This window comes from Telmatherina bonti (assembly GCF_933228915.1).
Source record: "Telmatherina bonti genome assembly, chromosome: 5".
Taxonomy (NCBI): Eukaryota; Metazoa; Chordata; class Actinopteri; order Atheriniformes; family Telmatherinidae; genus Telmatherina; species Telmatherina bonti.
In genome coordinates, this window is record NC_136623.1 from 9,607,392 (window position 1) to 9,613,391 (window position 6,000).

The window sequence follows — 6,000 nt, forward strand, 5'->3', positions numbered from 1 at the left end:
AGCATCAGCAAAAAGTTTGTGTGCCCAGAGTCAGAGCTCCTGGTTCTCATGGATTTAATGGAGCCAGAAACAGATGAAACGATCGTCTCTGTTTTCGTAAGAAAACTCTCCAAGAAACCCGGCATCATCAGAAAGTCCTTCTCAGCTGTTTGCAAAAAACTGAGCAAGCCATTCGGTGCAACAGAGATGCAGACTGCAGGTCAGAACGACTTTGATGATGTCAATGAGAAAAACCTGGAAAGAAAACCTGGACATGGAGCAGGTTTGACCTCAGCAGTGAAGGCTGCAGGCAACTCAGAAGGCCTTACTGCTGAAACCGATCCAGAGGTTACTATTGCATGGGAGGAAAAGGAGGACGAGCTAGCAGGAGAAATGGAGGAAAGGAACTGCGCTGTGAAGAAAGTTGTTAGGAAGGTGATTTATAAAATCATCAAAGAATCAGAGACCAGCTGCCTTAAAGATCGAACCTGCAACATTCGTAAGCAGATGTTCCAGATCGTCTGGACTGAAGTTGAGAAGGAAGATTTCAGCGTCACCCCAGAGCAGATTCAGAGGCTGGAGAAGGATATTGTTAAGGCCTTTTGGAGAAAGTGGAACCCCTCAGAAAGCAAACCAGTTTTCATGGATCTAAATCATCCGCTGGTTGACACAGTTCTGTCATTGATCAAAGACAAACTGAAGAACCAATCAATGGGAGCCAGCGCCATCAAAAAGTTCTTCCTCGATAACTGGCAGTCATTGGCAGAAATCTACGCACATGGTTCCTACTTCATAAGATAAATTGTAGCCTTCACCCCTTTATCTGAGTGATTGGTAAGGCATGAAGGAGAAGGAGGAGAGGTGATGGTGACGTAAGGCAGGAAGAGGGCAAGAGGAAGATGGGATGAGCAGGAGGAGGGTCTTTCATGAGAGCATATATGAGTTTTTGTCATTATGTCAGGAGGTGATAAGAGGAAACAAAGCAGTTATTATTCCATCACATTTTTTAAAAAACAAAAGTAATTTTCTTTAATTTAGTAAAATAATGAGCACATCTGAAGTTGCATAAGAAGCTAATCTATGGGGTTTTATCCTGCCACCGATGAAGATTTGGCAGATTTGATCGCATTAACAGTTAAACTCAAGCTCAAATGTTGTTCTGCTTCCCTCTCAAAAAACTGCTCACACTCAAAAAGTCTCGGTTTTTGTAAGCAGATATGTTTTGCTTGCTCTCAAAACAACCTTTCTGCTGCTGCATCTCTACATACGTCCATCTCTCAGGTTTCAACCCCTTTCTTTTGCACTCTAAAACACTGCAGAGTAGATCCTAACTTTTCAAGAGGCATACAGAACCAGCACAGACAGAAGACTTAAGACTTAGAATAAAAGCAAATATTTTTGCTCTAAATGTATAATTAAAAGTAAAGGTAAAAGTAATCTCATATATAGACATGCAGATATGTACAGTATGTACAGTAGCATCCAAACAACTTGGCAATGCAATTTATAGCCTTGAACATTAAAGGGGTCTTTCCCCATTAAAAGAAGAAACTAAATCAAGGCATTCTGCTTCTGTAAATCTTACATCTGCAGCTGATATTTCACATTTCACAATTAGTATGTCAGACAAATATATTTTACCCCTTATCCAGGAAGTCATCAAATTCAGTAGAAGCTTTATTCAACTTCCTGTACTTCACCCTGACATCAATGTGGGGGCAGTAAAGCACCATCTCTGTCAGAGTAATTACAGGAAAGAGAGATGTGCTACAAACATGCTCCAGTGTTTTAAATGGAAAACATGTGCTGGATAAGCCAGACATGCCAGCCAGACAGATCCATCGCAGACAAAAACAAACCAAAAACCAAACAAAAAAAAAACAAACAGAAAATGTTGTGATTTGAGTTCAGTTGAAAAGTAAAATACTGCCTTTTCCAGTTTAAAGTAAACATACACAAACCATTTGGTGTATTTAGATCAAAATGGGGTTAAAATGGGAAACCAATGGGTAGATAAACGGTGAACCTGCATGACAGTTATGGTACAAGACATCCTGCTTGCAAAATCTATTAAGTTGTGAAGGTGAAAACGTGTTCGTGTGAGGATACAACAAATTAGTCGTAGTGCTGATCACAAGTTTCAATAATACATGAAGCGTATTATGAAGTGTCTGCCAGAACAAAGGAAAAAAACCCCACAGAACTAATTCCAGTGTGTGTCTTGCCCAAGGGAAATCAGTCATCATATTAGTCATTGGCCGTGTTTCTCTGAGCAGCATGACATGTTTTCATCTGGTTTTCCAACAGCTTTCATTTAACCGAATCATCGCTGTGGTATGTTAACACTGGGCTTATCAGATATCACTCAAACACAATCCTTTACAAGCCGCCAGCACACAAATAACTTCCTGCACACCAGGGAAATGCATGTAAAAGTTTCATGAGCCGTCTCCCGTTCGGTCGATATTTTCATTAAACCAATCATTACCGGGAACAGAAAAAGACGAAAATGTTGTGAAATACAATGGCAACCTTCTTCACCTTTTCCTGTCAATAAACAGAAATGTCAGACAGGCAACATCTTCCTGCCTGCATTTGATAAGTTGAGGCACCACACAAGGTTAGAGCTCTTGAAAGTCACGGCTTGCGCCCGCTGTGATCTCTGTGGCCAGCGGCATGCATTTCCTGTCCTGGCTGTCACCGCTAACCCTGGGACGTCGCCATGGTGACAGCCTCATGGCAGAGATAACTCTAGAGGCTGAGAATACATTCGTTCTGCTCGTCTTGACGTTGTGATGTGCAGCTTTCTGGTGACGGAAGCACTTCTGCTCATCTTTAACTCCTCGGCTATGAGCTGTGAGACGGTTCATCCAGCCAGCGAGCAAAAAGGGAAATCGTTATCACAATCAGCTCATTAACTCAAGTGGACTATGATTATCTAATCCACCCAGCTCTTTGCCGTTTCCCACACTGACGACAGTTTTTTGTTTTTTGTTTCTATGTAAGGATAAAACTTACAGCAAATCATAAAAGCAAGTGATATCTCCATCTGGTGCATGTTGCAGCTTCACCACTAGGTGTCTCCAAATCCCCGTCCACGACTTTTATTTGACAGATTTGTTCAGTGAAATTTCCACTTCAGTTTTACATCAGCCAGACAGTTTTGAGTTACAGGTTAAAGACTTACAGAAAATTGCAAACTTGGATCTTATCTTTAAATTATACATTAAAGATGCATTACGTAACTTTCTAACCTTAAAACTCCTCCTCCCGGACTTGTTCGATGACACAGTGACATCTATCGTGCATTTCTGGAGCAGCGTCCCGAGGCTGGGAAACCGACACTGTACAACTTTTACATCCAGGTCGCAACGTGACGTTTCATGGTAAAATAAGGAACTGGCTGTTTTGAACATAAAACGTTGCTGATTCAGTAAAGAAATCTAAGAAGATTAAAAGAAAGAAACAAACAAACAAGAGTCATCGTACAATCATCTTTTGCTGGCTGGAGACAGCGAACAGGACAGGTGTGACGCAACATGGATGCTGAATTAGCTGTCAATAAGGGGTGGTAACAGGAAAATGGCAAAAGTTCTGCAGTGTGTCTTTAGGACAAGGCACGTTTATTCATATAGTTATTAAACCAAGTTTAATAACTATTACCAGGCAATTATCATCTAATATGGTGAGTAACCAAACCAAGTCCTAAGACCTAATAATCCCAGGAGGAGGACTTTAATCCCAAACAAGATGAATAGGTGTCATATTTACTGATGAGAGGCAAAACAGTGAAATGTGGAAGTTTAAACCATGGGGTTTTTATACAAGTTAATAGGCGATGGTCTACATACACCTGCTCTGCTGTGGTTGTTCGGTAATACAACTATTAAAAAGGACGATCAGGTTCAGAGGTCATGTAAATGAAAAAGTTCAATTAGTTCTTCTAACCTTTTTATGTTATAAAGGAAGTGGTTTTTTGACAATTCATTTTTAAATAAATGATGCTACTGAAATAGACTAAAAAAACCCAAAAAGCAACAAAGCAAACTATGCAAAACAGTAAATGCAATTAACGTCACATCTAGCTCCCAGATGGCAGCAGGCGCAAGGTATTTTATAATTTTTTATAATGTCTGCATGTCAACAACATTAAAGGTAAAGCTAAAACTTTAACAGGAACTACACGACTGAAGCAGAATGTTCTTGCATGTAAACAGCAAATGTGATTACATGTTTCCGTTATTTATCTTTTTAAAGCTCTTACGGTGTGTTCACACTGTTCGTGATTCACTGTGAATCAATAAATATTGTGAAACATTAGTGCAAGCGACCATCATTCAGCCTGGGATGCTTGAGTTCACTTCCGAGTTCAGACACAAGTTTCAACAGCAATATTGCCCAAAAGGTGGAAATCAAGATAACGCACACTCAAAAAACAGTTATAAAGAGAGGAAGGACAGAAGATGGTCTAACGCCTGGAAACTCAGACAGTGGGACAGGTCTACTCCCACCTGCTGGAGCAAAATGACTGATGATACGAAGGCGGTAAATGTGTTAGAAACAAGACTTGTAACAACTATACTCAGTCACAGAAAACTGTAAGACAATAAACAGAAAGAAAAATGGTCCCAAAAGAAAAATCTTATAAAAAGGAAACAACAAAAAAAAGCCTCTGGGGAACTTTCAAGGAATATATGGTGTCAAGATTCACCAAAGATACAAGATTTTCTGCAGGATTTTTCTTTCTGAAAATGTGTCCTACCAGTTGCAGATCCACAGTCCTTCAGCCATCCATCGCAGATAAAACTCATCTTCATCACTTGGAACCATGAATCTCAGCTGGGGGACTCACCGTCCCTGCATGGGGTCCTCCATCAGTGGAAACCCACCAAAAAATTAAACTGACCTGCACAAAGCAGAAGAAGAATGATCTAAATCACATTTTTCCAAACATATTACAACTGCAGCAATGCTTTGTCAACATGCAACAATGTTGTAGAAATGATTCATCACTGCCGTGAACTTTCTTACAGATTTATTCTAACATACAGCATATAATCTAAACATTGACTATTTTGTTCACAGCTTAAAAACTTAATATGAAGGAAAGAAAACAGTAAAGTTGCTCTCAAGAGGTCAGACACCTTATGCTAGCTTAATTAGAGCGTTATCCATTAGCATTTCAATCAACCAACATTTTGACTTTTTTGATTCACGGAATGACAGAAACAGACTGAATTCAGGAAGTTGAAGGCTGCAGATCAGCCGAGACATGAAAGTTTACTGATAGAAAAGCTGATATGTATCAGTCTGGAGCAAGAAAGAACCAGAAACCTCCATTAGCTGGTTAGCTGCCGTTTTTTCATGAACACTTCACTGCATGCTTGGAAAAGTCATCACTACTCACTTGCCTCCATGCATGTTCACTGTACACTGGGAAAAGTTCAATCTACTGTTACACTTCACTCCAAATAGCTGCTTTACACACACACACACACACACACACACACACACACACACACACACACACACACACACACACACACACACACACACACACACACACAAAATCCCATTTAAACACTGTTTTTTAAACAGAATGCTGTAAAAGAAATTAAATAAAACACCTCCAAGCTCATGAAAATTTGTACACTAAAGTGAAAGACATGAGAATTATGAGCTGTGTCCCGATTCAGCAGAGGTGGCAATTCCTGGTCCAGAAAGTAAAAGTCCTGCCATGTTTTTGGATCTACCTGTACATTTAGAACAGGTGTTTTCACTAACAGGCTCATTTACCTGGCAAATAAACTCTGCTCATTAAATTCAGCTGGTTTGGTGACTGGTTGGAACAGCTGCCGGACTGGACTTTTACTTTCTGGACCAGGAGTTGCCTCCTCTGCGATTCAGGTTCTGCACTGTACACCTTTCGAAGCCACTTATCCAAAGTGAAATGAGTTAACCTACCTAGTGTACAAAAATTACCCATAGTTAGCCACACTGACTAGCTGTTGCAGATGTGAT